This window comes from Pelophylax lessonae (genome assembly GCF_965119305.1).
Source record: "Pelophylax lessonae genome assembly, chromosome: 8".
NCBI lineage: Eukaryota > Metazoa > Chordata > Amphibia > Anura > Ranidae > Pelophylax > Pelophylax lessonae.
Genome location: NC_138775.1, coordinates 272,107,431 through 272,123,397, shown reverse-complemented (window position 1 = coordinate 272,123,397; position 15,967 = coordinate 272,107,431). Strand labels below are relative to the sequence as shown.

The following is a 15,967-nucleotide window of genomic DNA, read 5'->3' as shown; positions in this document are numbered from 1 at the left end:
GGAGGGGCTGCACAGGCTCCGATCGCTCAGAGAGCCCGGCGGGAGCTTACCGCTGCCTCTGCCGCTGCTGCCACCACCGCTGCCCGGGCTGAGACTGGCAGAGACCCCCCTTCCCCTCCCCCCCACCCCTCTACCCTCCTCCTTCCATGCTGCAGAGCCGTGCCCAGGCACCTGGATGGAGGTGGCAGAAGATGACCCCCCCACTCTCAGCAGACAGGTCCCCCCAGCAATCCTCATGTCTCTGCAGCCACGTCTCTGCCTTATGGGGGCCAGCCTGAAGGACACCCTGTAGACTCCCCCTCTGCCCCCTCTCTGGACCTTGTACTGCTGCCATCTCCCTGATCCTTCCCTCCCTGCACACCACTAAGGAATAGCAGACCTGTGCTGGGCACTAATGGGCAACCTATCATCTCTCCAATGTGAGTATCAATGGGCATGGTGGGGGGGGGGGTGTCCAGGGGGGGTCAGGCACCCATTATTGCAGTGCTGCAGCCCTTCTCCTGGACACAAGGGGTTAATCTATAGAAGGATGAGATGTGTGTGTAGCCTGGCACCCCATGCCCAGGACTGTCATTGCATGATTGGAGAAGATTTCTGCACAGTAACTGGATCTTATGCATTGTTGCAACATCTTGCTTCACCTATGGACTGCCATTCTGTGCGATGATGTGTGATTGCATGCTACAAGGAGAATTTTGCATTCTTTTATGAGATTTCTGAAGATGTTCACCTCCACAACTGTCATTTGCTAGTTCTATGATTGTAGCAAGTGGGTTATATACAACATCATCCCTCTATATCCTTCATTTTATATGTTTCTAGGGTGATCATGTAACTGTATTTCCTTTGCTATTGCTATTTTATTTTCCAAAAGTGCTGGAGAGGTGCCACCGTATGCCCTGTGTGCCGCTACTGTCTTTTCTTTTTTTTTTTTTCCTTGCTGGATTCTCCTCTAGACTGCCGGTATCATGGCATATCAAGTCTTTGTGTCTGATTCTGTTTGATAATCCAATGTGTCTCCCATCAGCACTGTATCTGGGCAGTTCACAGGCTGCAGGTTTGGCTGGTGATGTAAAGTCTCTTCTGCCTCTAGAAAGTCTAGAGATGGCATGCTTGGGATAGGGAGCTGTCCGCCAGCCGGTGCTGAATATGATGCATTGGCTAGATGGTCATTCTGTGTTAAAGGGATGCTACGCTTTATAAAAAAAAAAAAAGAATCAAAGAATTTCAGACCACGTACTCTGGGCAGTTCATTTTCCGTACCTGTGGGAATCCAAGAGGTTGCGCTTCTCAGTTTGCACACCGCCATCTTAGGAGTTGAAGTTGGGTAATTCTTCCCTTTGGACTTTGATTCACTTGGTGCACAAGAATCTTGCTAGTTGCCTGGTGATGTAAAGTCTCTTCTGCCTCTAGAAAGTCTAGAAGATGGCATGCTTGGGATAGGGAGCTGTCCGCCAGCCGGTGCTGAATATGATGCATTGGCTAGATGGTCATTCTGTGTTAAAGGGATGCTACGCTTTATAAAAAAAAAAGAATCAAAGAATTTCAGACCACGTACTCTGGGCAGTTCATTTTCCGTACCTGCGGGGTCTAATACCTTGGGAGCTGTGGGAATCCAAGAGGTTGCGCTTCTCAGTTTGCACACCGCCATTTTAGGAGTTGAAGTTGGGTAATTCTTCCCTTTGGACTTTGATTCACTTGGTGCACAAGAATTTCGCTAGTTGGCTGGTGATGTAAAGTCTCTACTGCTTCTTAGGGAACCCCTGCAAAAAATGACTATGTCTACAACTCATGATACATTATTGTGATGGTCAGTGGGAAGATTGCTCCTTACACTTGTCATTGGGAAGAATTACCCCCTTACAGATAGTTTAAAAGATCAATGGTGTCAGTGGAAACGTATCTGAGAGGTAAAAACTTCACATTGCTCAAGGAACCCCTAGCAACCTCTGGAGGAACCTTGTTTGAGAAACCCTGGGATACATGGTCATTCTGTGTTAAAGGGATGCTACACTGTAGGCAGTTCATTTTCTGTACCTGCGGGGTCTATTGCCTTGGGAGCTGGGGGAATCCGAGAGGGTCTGCGTGCCGCCATCTTATAAGCTGAAGTTGGGTAATTCTTCACTTTGGACTTTGATCCACTTGGTGCTCAAGAATCTCTCTAGTTGGCTGGTGACGTAAAGTCTCTTCTGCCTCTAGAAAGTCTAGAGATGGCATGCTTGGGATAGGGAGCTGTCCGCCAGCCGGTGCTAAATATGATGCATTGGGCTAGATGGTCATTCTGTGTTAAAGGGATGCTACGCTTTATAAAAAAAAAAGAATCAAAGAATTTCAGACCACGTACTCTGGGCAGTTCATTTTCCGTACCTGTGGGAATCCAAGAGGTTGCGCTTCTCAGTTTGCACACCGCCATCTTAGGAGTTGAAGTTGGGTAATTGGGCAAAAATTTCACATTGCTCAAGGAACCCCTAGCAACCTCTGGAGGAATCTTGTTGGAGAAACTCTGGGCTACATGGTCATTCTGTGTTAAAGGGATGCTACACTGTAGGCAGTTCATTTTCCGTACCTGCGGGGTCTAATGCCTTAGGAGTTGGGGGAATCCAAGAGGGTGCGCTTCTCAGTTTGCACACCGCCATCTTAGGAGTTGAAGTTGGGTAATTCTTCCCTTTGGACTTTGATTCACTTGGTGCACAAGAATCTCTCTAGTTGGCTGGTGATGTAAAGTCTCTACTGCTTCTTAGGGAACCCCTGCAAAAAATGACTATATCTACATCTCATTATTGTGATGGTCAGTGGGAAGATTGCTCCTTACACTTGTCATTGGGAAGAATTACCCCCCTTACAGCTAGTTTAAAAGATCAATGGTGTCAGTGGAAACGTATTTGAGAGGAAAACATTTCACATTGCTCAAGGAACCCCTAGCAACCTCTAGGGGGAACCTTGTTTGAGAAACCCTGGGCTACATGGTCATTCTGTGTCAAAGGGATGCTAGAATGTAGGCAGTTCATTTTCTGTACCCGCGGGGTCTAATGCCTTGGGAGCTGGGGGAATCCAAGAGGGCGCTCTTCTCAGTTTGCACACCGCCATTTTAGGAGTTGAAGTTGGGTAATTATTCCCTTTGGACTTTGATTCACTTGGTGCACAAGAATCTCTGTAGTTATCAGTAAGCTCTCTAGTTGTCTGGTGATGTAAAGACTCTACTGCTTCTTAGGGAACCCCTGCAAAAAATGACTATATCTACAACTCATGATACATTATTGTGATGGTCAGTGGGAAGATTGCTACTTACACTTGTCATTGGGAAGAATTACCTCCTTACAGATAGTTTAAAAGATCAATGGTGTCAGTGGAAACGTATCTGAGAGGCAAACATTTCACATTGCTCAAGGAACCCCTAGCAACCTCTGGAGGAACCTTGTTTGAGAAACCCTGGACTACATGGTCATTCCGTGTTAAAAAGATGCTACACTGTAGGCAGTTCATTTTCCATACCTGCAGGGTCTAATGCCTTGGGAGCTGGGGGAATCCAAGAGGGTGCACTCATCAGTCTGTGTGGCGCCATCTTAGGGAGTTGAAGATAGGAAATTCTTCCCTTTGGACTTTGATCCACTTGGTGCTCAAGAATCTCTCTAGTTGGCTGGTGATGTAAAGTCTCCTTTGCCTTTAGAAAGTCTGGCATGCTTGGGATAGGAGTTGTCTGCCAGCCGGTGCTGAACATGATGAATTTAACACAGAATGATCATGTACTACATGGTCTTCTGCCTCTAGAAAGTCTAGAGATGGCATGCTTGGGATAGGAGCTGTCCGCCAGCTGGTGCTGAACATAATGCATTTAACACAGAATGACCGTGTAGTACATGGTCATTCTTTGTTAAAGGGATCCAACACTTTAAAAAATTAATTTCAGGCTATGTACTGTGGGCAGTTCATTTTCCGTACCTAGGGGGTCTAATGCCTTAGGAACGTGAGGAATCTGAGAAGGTGCCCTTCTCAGTCCGCTTGCCGCCATCTTAGGAGTTGAAGCTTGGTATTCCTTCCCTTTGGACTTTTATCCTCTTGGCGCTCAAGAATCTCTCTAGTTCAGGATTTCTCAACCTTTTCAACACAGAGGAACCCTTGAAATAACTTTCTGGTCTCGGGGAACCCCTGCTAAAATTACTATATCTACAACTCATGATACATTAGTGTGATGGTCACTGGGAAGAATGCCCCTTACACTTGAGGTCATTGGGTAGATTTACCCCCTTACAGATAGCTAAAAAGATCAATGGTGTCAGTGGGAACCTATCTGAGAGGCGGAAATTGCTCACTGCTCAAGGAACCCCTAGCAACCTCTGGAGGAACCTCAGGGTTCCATGGAACCCTGGTTGAGAAACCCTGCTCTAATTGGCTTGTGATGTAAAGTCTCTTCTGCCTCAAGAAAGTCAGGGATGGCATGTTTGGGATAGGAGCTGTCCACCAACTGGTCATGAATATGATGCATTGGCTACATCAGCTTTTCTCAACCTTTTCAACGCGGAGAAACCCTTAAAATCACTATCTGGTCTCAGGGAACCCCTGCTAAAAATTACTATATCTACAACTCATGATACATTAATATGATGGTCAGTAGGAAGAATTCTCCTTACACTTACCATTGGGAAGAATTACCCCCTTACAGATAGCGTAAAAGATCAGTGGTTCTGGTGGGAACCTATCTGAGAGGTAGAACGGTGGAACCGTAGATAACCACAAAATCCTGGCTGAGAAATCCTGGGTTTCATAGTCATTATGGAACCCTGATTGGGAAACCCTGGGCTACATGGTCATTTTGTGTTAATGGGCTGCTATATCTTGAAAAAGAATTTCAGGCCACGTACTGTGGGCAGTTAATTTTCCATTCCTGTGGGGTCTAATGCCTTGAGAACTGGATAAATCATGGAATGTGCACTTCTCAGTCTGCATGCCTCCATTTTAGGAGTTGAAGTTGGGTAATTCTCCACTTTGGACTTCTCCATTTTGTGCTCAAGAATCCCTCTAGTTATCAGTAATCTCTCTAGTTGGCTGGTGATGTAAAGTCTCCTCTGCCTATAGAACAGCCTTTCCTAACCCTTTTAACATGGAGGAACCCTTGAAATAACTTTCTAGCCTCAGGAAACCCCTGCTAATAAATACTATATTTACATAGTCAGATGGTCAGTAGAAAGAACGCTTTTTTTATGTGATCAGTAGGAAGAATTCTCTCCCACCTTACAGATAGCCAAAAAGATCATTGGTGTCAGTGGTTACTTATCTGAGAGGAAGAGATTGCTCATTGCTCGAGGAACCCCAAGCAACCTCTGGAGGAACCCTAGGCTGCTGTGGAAAGTCCAAGCTGGCATGCTTGGGAAAGGAGCTGTTCGCCAACTGGTGCTGAATATTTCATGCATGGGCTACATGGTCATTGTGTGTTAAGGTGCCGTTTACACCTTTAGGCCCAGTTCACACCATTTCTGTGTTCTGTATACGTTTCTAAATGCATGTTTTTGATTCACCTCTTTTTTCCTTCATCTCAACTCAGGACATGTATGTTCCAGTGTATTTTTTATGTGTTTTGCCGTGTTCCAGATGTGTTTGATTTAAACAAAAATGTAACATGTTCTACTTTTGTTGACTGCACTGGAACGCACTGCACTGGTGTGAACTAGGGCCATTGAAATACATGCATGCATTTTTGATGCAGGTTAAAAACACACCCTACTGCATCTTATGTGAACCAGAACTCAAAAAGATTTTCAGGTCATGTTCTATTGCCAGTTTGTATTCTTTACCACCGTGGCTGTGCCCCCGACCCAACTTCCTTCCTCCCCAGCAAAAAAAGAATAATTGTCAGGGGGCAGTGGGCCGCATTGCCTGCGGTTACGGGCCGCATGCGGCCCTCGGGCCGCAGGTTGGACATGCCTGGTCTACATGATCATTTTAAGATAAAGGGCCGCAATACTGTTAAAAAAGATTTCAGACCATGTACAGTGGGCAGTTCATTTTCCTTACCTGTGGGTTCTGATGCCTTCAGAGTTGGGGGGGAAACCTTGAGAACATGCTCCTCAGTCTGGATGCCACCATATTAGGAGTTTAAGTTGGATAATCCTCCCTTTTGACTCGGATCCACTTGGTGTTCAAGAATCTCTCCAGTTTAAAAAGAAAATAAAAGGTTTGCTTAAAATTATTAATGATGAAGTTTCAGGCTTGGCTGGTGATATAAAGCCTCTTCTGCCTTTAGAGCAGCCATGCTCAACCAGGCTTCCTCCAGACGTTGCTAGGGGTTCCATGCACAGTGGCTCACTGACATGTGTCACCTGTTGGTACCTGCATAATTCTGAGTCCTTTGCCAAGTTGAGCCACCAGCATCCCAATAATGATCTGTTTAGATGTTTGTACTGGTGGCATTCTGATCACCATTGTAGGATTATTTTTACTACTGTCCACCAATGTAAGGAACGTTCTTCCTACTGACCCCATATCATTTTAGCTGAGTTTTCCCAAGACCTGAAAATTATTAACTTCCCTGGCGGTGATCCCGAGCGTGACTCGGGGTTGATTTTTTCTATCAGGAGCGGTAACCCCGAGTCACGCTCGGGGTGGATGTGCAGAGAGCGCAGCGGTGTCTCTTACCTTCTCCTGGCGATCCAGCGATGATCTCTCATTGCTGTGACCGCCAGCCGAGAGTCCCGCCGCTCCTCCGTCCTCCGTCGGTGTGATGACTTCCTAGTTCCGTTCCCTGCAGCAGCAATGCTGCATGGGAGCGGAACTAGGGAGGGAAATAAAAAAAAAAAAAAAAAACGTTGCACAAAACACAAACACATAACACATTTTATATTTTATATATATATATATATATATATATATGTATATATATATATAAAATTATATTATTGATTCAATTATAATTCATGCGTTATATATATATATATATATATATGTGTGTGTGTATATATATTGTATATATATATATATATATATATATATACACACACACACACATATATATATATATATAATATATAATGCATGAATTATAATCTAATCAATAATATAATTTTATTATATATATTATATATTAAATAATAAAATTATATTATTGATTTGATTATAATTCATGCGTTTGTGTTTCAAATTTATCACATCTGGGATGTCTACTAGACTCTTCTTTTGGTCAGGTTTAAGTCAGTAATTACTAAGAATTGTAGGCCTATAATACATAACGCCAAATTTCCATGAAAAGAATTGTACCGCTTTTGGTATGTAATTCCTGACAGAATCATACCGCCAGGGAGGTTAAAAGGGTTCCTTGTAGAAATGAAGTTGAGAAGGCATGTTCTAAAAAAAAGTCTGAGATAGCACTCTTGGGATAGGACCTGTTCGCCAGCCATTGGCTACCTAGTCAAAGAGCTGCTTTACCTTTTCAGGCTGTGTGTTGCTGATGTAAAGTTTCTTCTGCCTCTAGAAAGTCTGAGATGGCACGCTTGGGATAGAAGCTGTCCACCAGCCAGTGCTGAATATGACTTTGGCTACACCAGGGGTTCTCAATCAGGGTTCCTCCTGAGGTCACTAGAGGTTCCTCAGGCAATAAGTGCTTTTTGCCTTTCAGATGAGTAACCACTGACACCAATGATCATTTTAGCTATCTGTAAAGTGGTGATTTTTCCCACTGACCACAAGTTTAAGGAGCATTTTTTACACTGACTATCACACTAATGTACTGTGAGCTGTAAATATAAAAATTATTAGCAGGGGTTCCTTTAAGCCAAAAGTTATTTTAAGGGTTCCTCCATGTAAAAAGGGTGAGAAAGGCTGGGCTGCACGGTAAATGTGTGTTAACTGACTGCTACACCTTTAAAAAGAAATTCAGGCCATTTTGTTTTCCTTATCTACAGGATTTTGATGCCTTTGAAGCCAGGGCAATCCTTGAGAGCACAGCCCTTAGTTGCATGCTGCCATTTTAGGAGTTTAAGTTTGGTAATCCTTTCCTTTGGACTTTGATCCACTTGTTGTTCAAGCATCTCTCTAGTTTAAAAAAAGGCTTGCTAAAAAGTAACAGTGATAAGAATTAATAAAAATAGTGAAATGCATAAATGGTAACAAGAAGATAAAACTAGCCATAAAAGCCCAAAAACCTCTTGAACGTAGCAGAAACCACCTATGGCAAAGGATGGAATCTATTTATCTGGAATACTACCATTAGGATTATACATGTGTGATTCGTTCCATAACTAATTGATTTTCATGCAAAATTTTACATATTCGGATCAATCTGAACAGGCAAAGAACAAAAACACGACAATTACCAAATTCCAAACAAGCAAAATAACAAAAAAATGAAAACTCGAATTCCGAACATATAAAAGAACGAAAATACGAACTTCCAAATAGATGAAAGAAAAAAAATGAAAATGTCTCTATAGCGAATGATTTGCACATGTTCATTCCCACTCCCATTGTATTTTTAACAAAAGCACCCAAAACCACACAAAAACCACCAAAACAATACCACTCTTTGCTCCTCTCTCACCACACCATTGTACTCTCTCACAAAATGGCGTGAGATTGGCGGCTGCTAACCGTGTCAGAAAACTAAACTAAAATAAAATTTCGAAATTACAAATTATTCTGAATAATCGAATTGTGTTTACGAAAGTACGAATATATCCAAAGCACCAAAATACATTACATTTTGTAATTTTGTATCTTGGCTATTCAGAATGATTGTGAATTTGTTATTTTAGTTTCGTATTCTGACAGGTTAGGCACCGCCATTTTGAGAGAGACATGTTTTTGGTTTTCTTGCTGAAAACACACACTCTGATCGCAATGAAAGTACGAATCATGAAAAAGGCAATCTCACGAAAGTACGAATTACGAAAATAAAGAAATGTGTTCCCAATCAACGAAAAAAGCAATCTCACGAAAGTTTGAATTCGAAGTCATGAAAAAATTTGTCTTACGGAATTACGAATCATTCTGTTTCAACTAAAAATGACCCTTACGAAAGTATGAATTATTCCGTATAAAGAAACCCACGTTTTACGAAATTATGAATCATTACGAATCAACGGAAATTAAACGAAATTAAACAAAACAAATTTTCCCGCTGTGCACATGTCTCTTTGTGAACCTCTGAGGGAATCCAGGATGGAGAAGGATCTGGGAGTTCTAGTAGAAGATAGACTAAGCAATAGCATGCAATGTCAAGCTGCAGCTGCCAAAGCCGGCAGAATATTAACATGCATAAGGACGGGGATGTATTCCAGAGATAAAACTATAATCCTACCACTTTATAAAACTCTGGTCCGGCCACATCTGGAGTATTCTGTCCAGTTCTGGTCACCAATCCTCAGAAGTGATGTGCTGGAACTGGAGAGAGTCCAAAGAAGGGTAACTAAACTTATTAGGGGATTGGAGGACCTTAATTATGAGGAGCGATTACAAGCAATTAATTTATTCTCCTTGGAGAGGAGACGCCGGAGAGGGGACATGATAGTGATTTACAAATACCTCAATGGCGATCCCAGCGTAGGTAAAAAACGATTTAGTCTCAAGGATTGCAAGAGGACACGTGGCCACACAATGAGATTAGAGGAGAGGCGGTTTAACCTAAAGCTACGTAGGGGGTTCTTTACTGTAAGTGCAGTGAGAATGTGGAACTCTCTTCCACAATTGGTGATAGCTTCGGGGAGTATTGCTACTTTTAAAAAGACTCTTGGACGTGCATCTCACAGATCAAAACATTCAGGGTTATGGGAAATAATCAGGCCACTGACAAACACACACCTAAGCAGGTTGACCTGGATGGACTGATGTCTTTACTCAACTTCAACTGCTATGTAACTATGTAGGTAGCATCATGTCCACACTATGTAAAGGCATTATGAGTTGTTGTATAGGAGAAAACCACTGGAGGTGAAAACGTAAATGTAGGTGCAATTTTTGGATGATGACTTTAAGGTGTATGCTGCAAAGCCTCTGTAGTGATGCAGCAGCTTGATATGCATGATCGTAAATGAATTGGGCAATTGATGTCGTGACTCATTTATACCCAAAGCTTTTGACGGCTGAGTTAGTGCTTTTGTTATCAGATCCAATTTATTAAGAATGTAAAGCAAGCAAAGATTTCCAGTCCATTATGTATAAGCCTTCCTGTGCCTGTATGTATGAGAATTCCGGGACTTCCTCTGCCTGACAATTTATTGATGACTGTTGATGTAAGGCGAAAGCTTGTTTTCTGCTGCAAGCAACTGTGTAGCAAACCTCCCAAAACATGATCTTGGCTCCGTGTACTGTAGCTGGCCCTCTGCTGAGCTATTCCGCCGCTTCATTTAGCTTACAGATACATGCTGCTACCTTGCTCCCATCGGGCCTTCGTATCTATATTTGGAATACAGATTTCGGCAATCAATGTATACACAGACCCGGGTGATCAATCCTAGCTTTCTCTGGCTCGGATTGGCTCTATTGGTATTCGTAGTCGATCTGGGGAAGCTATGCCATCATTCGCAGCTGGAATGCCTGTTTGATACAGACTGTAGTGATTAAACAATGTGTACCTTTGATTGTTTTATTGTTTAATTAAAGCTCCTATATTAACAAGCTCAGTCAGGCTTATTCATTGAGGTGGAAGGAAAAGGTGGTAAGTTCAGACACCCACAGCATCCAATGATGTTGGGTTGCTGTAGTTTACATGGTACCGATACCCTGTGATATAAACGTGTTTGTTAGACACACTACACACCACACACACTCTAAGGGCCCTTTTACACCTTGTGTGCGTTTTTAGAATGAATTTTTCAAACGGTCAGTCCAATCGGTGAAGCCTGCCAGCCTGAGTTGCCCCAGTGCTTTCCTACATCATCAGCAATCGCTCCCTGCCATGATTCCTGACAGTGTTTTTGCTCACTGTTGTGAGTTTCAGCACTTCCAGGTTTAATATAAAATAAAGTAAAAAAATCCAGGGAAAGAGGGTTCCCTTCTTAAAAGTCAAAGCAAGTGTGCTGGATACCTCACTTAAATGCCAAGGGATGAGTGCTGGGTACGCCTTTTAAATTCCAAAGGAAGTGTGCTTGGTACCCCTCCCAAATGCTAAAGGGAAGTGTGCTAGGTACCCCTCCTAAATGTCAAGGGATGTGTGATGGGTTTGCCTCTTAAATGCCAAAGGAAGTGTGCTGGGTACCCCTGCTAAATGCCAAAGGAAGTGTGCTGGGTAACCCTCTTATAGGCCAAAGGAATTGTGCTGGGTACCCCTCCTATAGGCCAAAGGAATTGTGCTGGATACCCCACTTATAGGCCAAAGGAATTGTGCTGGGTACCCCTCTTATAGGCCAAAGGAAGTGTGCTGGGTACCCCTCCTATAGGCCAAAGGAATTGTGCTGGGTACCCCTCCTATAGGCCAAAGGAATTGTGCTGGATACCCCACTTATAGGCCAAAGGAATTGTGCTGGGTACCCCTCTTATAGGCCAAAGGAAGTGTGCTGGATACCCCACTTATAGGCCAAAGGAATTGTGCTGGGTACCCCTCTTATAGGCCAAAGGAATTGTGCTGGGTACCCCTCTTATAGGCCAAAGGAATTGTGCTGGGTACCGCTCTTATAGGCCAAAGGAATTGTGCTGGGTACCCCTCTTATAGGCCAAAAGAAGTTTGCTGGGTACCCCACTTAATTGTCAAGGAAAGTGTGCTGGGTATCCCTCCCAAAGGCCAAGGCTAATGTGCTGGGTACCCCTCTTAAATGCTAAAGGAAGTGTGCTTGGTACTCCTCCTAACTTTTAAAGCAAGTGTGCTGGATTCCCCTCTTAAAGGCCAAATCAAATGTTCTTGGTATCCCTATTAAATACCTACCCCTTTCAGCAACAACAAAAAAAGGACATTTTTACATTAAACTTTTCTGTTCTCATTGCATAGGTTTTTTTTAGACCAGGTGATGTCATCACTGAGTCTCTGTGCTTCTCTATGCAATGTAAGCAGAACATAGCTGTTGGGAGGTGCCAGCAGGGTACTGTACAGAGTGTCCTGCAAACATCCCAGGGCCCTGCCTCAGGACTTCTCCCAAGAGCCCCCAGTCCTGATGCAATTTATGTGGTGGCTCCTGGGAGGAGTCATGCAAAGATCAAAAAAGCCTTAAAAGCTTGATGTCAGTCTGGAGGAGTGGACTTGCCTAGACAGGCTGAATTTGCAAACAGACCTACCTAGGTAATGAGGAGGAAAGACCTAGATGATGCTGGATGTCCTCCAGGCCAGGAAATGAAGTGGGCTCCATCTGGCTTGCTGCAGCTTCTAATGCACAATGTGAGAAGCTTACAGTGTGCAGTGAATTCAGGAGTGACAATTCTAGTACTGGGGAGGACCCTGTCCAACTATGCAAGACTGAAGGGAAGGCCGGAGGTCAGCTTTCAGAACTGTATGTTTGCTGTTACCAAAGATATTTTCAGGTTCATTGTCCGGAAAATGATAGTAGGCATGCCCTAATATTTTTCAAGTGTGAATAGAAATGGGAAATGCCCGGATGAGGTTATACTGTAGGTGTGATAGATCCTAATATAATGGTCTGGCTTGGAGCATCATATATGTGCGATAACTCTATGGTCCAAATATCTGAAAAATCATATTAATATATGAAAAAGTATTTTCCCCTTCCTGATTTTTTATTATTTTTTTTTTTTTTATTAGGGGAAAAAAGCTGTCCAAACCTGCCTGGCCCTATGTGAAAAAGTAATTGTCCCCCCCCCCCCCCACACACACACACACACACAACCACATTATTGATTAACCACATTTTTTGGAAAGCTAAGTTACATTTCCCTTGCCACACCCAGGCCTGACTACTGCCAGACCTGTTCAATCAAGAAATGACTTTCGTGGGGAAGAAAATCAGCAAATAAAGAAAAAAAACAATATAGTGTATACACTTGCGACACAAATCATATTGTAATTGAATGTTATTTAAAATGACCTTTCCTTTTCAATTTGCAGCTGTTGTAATTTTCAGAAAATGCAATACAATATGGCTACCTGGAGGTGTTCTGTACACAGAATGTATACTGACCACACCCCCAGAAACATCATTTCCTGCATGTGTGATTGGCTCACCAATTTCCCCAGAAGTCTGCACTAAGATACAAGTCAGATTTCTGGCATCCCCTGCAACACAAATGTCATTTTTGGTGAGAAACTCCCAATAGTAACACGTCTAAAGGGATGCAGGCCCAGCAGATTTCCTCATGAGCCCTGCAGCTGCCACAGCTGATAGATAATTATGAAACCACTCCCATTTGACCCACACAGCACAGGAACAAACAGGGATTTCTTTAGAATAATAAAAGGTAGGAATCTGCAAGAAAATCCCTGCAATGTACAGAGATCACCCAGAGGGGAATGTTTTTTTTCTCAACAAAAGTGGAGTTACGCTTTACATTGCAGCTGTCTGACAAAGTGAAGCAGGCTAAAAGATCTAAAAAAGCAACACAATATGCCGCGATTTAGTGTCGGTTCACACTATGGCGACACGACTTCGGGGTGACTTAATGAAGTCGCCGTGCACCGCGACTTCGGCGTGACTTGCACTGACTTCACATAATGGAAGTCAATGCAAGTCGCTCCGACTTTGTCCAAAAGTAGTGCAGGAACCTTTTTCTAAGTCGGAGCGACTTGAGTCGCTCCTATTAGAACGGTTCAAATTGCACAGCACGGTCCGCGACTTGTCAGGCGACCAAGTCGCCTGACAAGTCGGAACAGTGTGAACCGGCACTTAAAGAAATTCAAAAACAGATAAGAAACAAAGTAGTTGACATGTATCAGTCTGTAAAGTGGTACAAATCCATTTCTAAGGCTTCTGGACTCCAGCGAACCACAGTGAGAGCCATTACCCACTACAGGCAGTCCCTGAGTTACAATCATCCGACTTACATACGACTCATACTTACCAATGGAGGGAGAGGAAATCTACCCCTAGGAAGGGAAATTCATCCCAGTAAGGGTTACCATGGCAAAAAGCTTTTTTCGCCAATGCTTGTTTCCACAACAACCCAAAATTGAAATCCAGTTCTCACAGGGACCGAAAGCGAGGTGAAATCTTCTGAACAGGGCACAGAAAAAAACTTAAAAATACATTTTTTTGACTGGAGTTACACTTAAAAGATGTACCTATTCCAACCTACATACAAATTACTCCAACAACGACTCATCCAGGAGGTCATAAAAGAACCGAGAACAACATCTAAAGAGCTGCAGGCCTCACTTGCCTCGGGTAAGACCAAGTTTAATGATTCAACAATAAGAAAGAGACTGGGCAAAAATGGTATCCATGGTTGAGCTCCAAGGCCAAAGCCACTGCTGACCAAAAAATAACACAGAGGCTTGTCCCACATTTGCCAAAAAAACAAATTGATTATCCCAAGATTTTAGGCAAATATTCTGTGGACTGTTGAGACAAAAGTTGAACTTTTTGGAAGGTGTGCGTCCCGTTACATCTGGCGTAAAACTAACACAGCATTTCATGAAACCAACAGTCAGACATGGAACAACGAGTGAAAAATAGATGGACTTTAGTGGCCCAACATAACCTTACTAAACAATAATTTCTTAAAAATAGTATTTTTACTCCAAGAGCACAACAACGACTCATCCAGGAATTCATAAAAGAACCAAGAACAACATCTAAAGAGCTGCAGGCCTCACTTGCCTCGGGTAAGGCCAAGTTTAATGATTCAACAATAAGAAAGAGACTGGGCAAAAATGGCATCCATGGGAGAGTTCCAAGGCCAAAGCCACTGCTGACCAAAAGGAACACAATGGCTCGTCCCACATTTGCCAAAAAAAACATATTGATTATCCCCAAGACTTTTAGGCAAATATTCTGTGGACTGATGAGACAAAAGTAGAACTTTTTGGAAGGTGTGCGTTCCCGTTACGTCTAGCGTAAAACTAACACAGCATTTATTGAAACCAACAGTCAGACATGGAACAACGACTTTAGTGGCACAACATAACCTTACAAAACAATAATTTCTTAGAAATTGTATTTTTTGGTTGGAGTTACACTTAAAAAATGTACCTATTCCAACCTACATACAAAATTAATCCAAGAGCACAACAACGACTTATCCAGGAGGTCATAAAAGAACCGAGAACAACATATAAAGAGCTGCAGGTCTCACTTGCCTCGGGTAAGGTCAATGTTCATGATTCAACAATAAGAAAGAGACTGGGCAAAAATGGCATCCATGGGAGAGTTCCAAGTCCAAAGCCACTGCTGACCAAAAAGAACACAAAGGCTCGTCCCATATTTGCCAAAAAACATCCTGATTATCCCAAGACTTGTAGGCAAATATTCTGTGGATTAATGAGACAAAAGTTGAACTTTATGGAAGGTGTGCGTCCCGTTACATCTGGCGTAAAACTAACACAGCATTTCATGAAGCCAACAGTCAGACATGGAACAACGAGTGAAAAATAGATGGACTTTAATGGCATAACATAACCTTACAAAACAATAATTTCTTAAAAATAGTACTTTATTATAAATTCATTAAAATGTCATGTAAACAACAACAAATTAGTTTATAAGAAACAATACTCCCTCAATAAATACTAAGCCCAGCACCAAGATGGACCATAAAACCTGGATATAGAGTGTCCCACTCCAAAGAAAGAGTGCTGTAATGGTCTAAAGTCCATCTATTTTTCACTCGTTGTTCCATGTAATTTAGGATGAGGCCCAGTTTATCCTAGTAGTGTCCACAGTGCCACCCAATTTATTTTATTATCTAACAGTCAGACATGGTGGGGGGTAGTGTGATGATCTGGCTTCAGGACCTGAACAACTTGCCATAATTGACAGATCCATAAATTCTGCATACTTGGGTTTTGCAGAAGGACAAGTCCTGAAACATACCAGCAAATCCATCTCTGAATGGCTCAAAAAACAAAATGAAGGTTTTGCAGTGGCCTAGTCAAAGTCCAGAC

The 15,967-nt window shown here is 42.7% G+C and overlaps 1 protein-coding gene across 6 annotated transcripts in view; it reads left to right on the top strand.

Annotated features, from left to right (window-relative positions):
• The first annotated feature begins 253 nt into the window (after positions 1-253).
• The window catches only part of LRRC7 (leucine rich repeat containing 7), a 597,872-nt gene continuing 582,158 nt past the window's right edge, over positions 254-15,967 (top strand). For all 6 annotated transcript variants that reach the window (XR_014225588.1, XM_082265612.1, XM_082265611.1 and 3 more), the window contains exon 1: positions 254-419. The gene's annotated coding sequence lies outside the window, so the exon portion shown is untranslated. The remainder of the gene's footprint in view (positions 420-15,967) is intronic.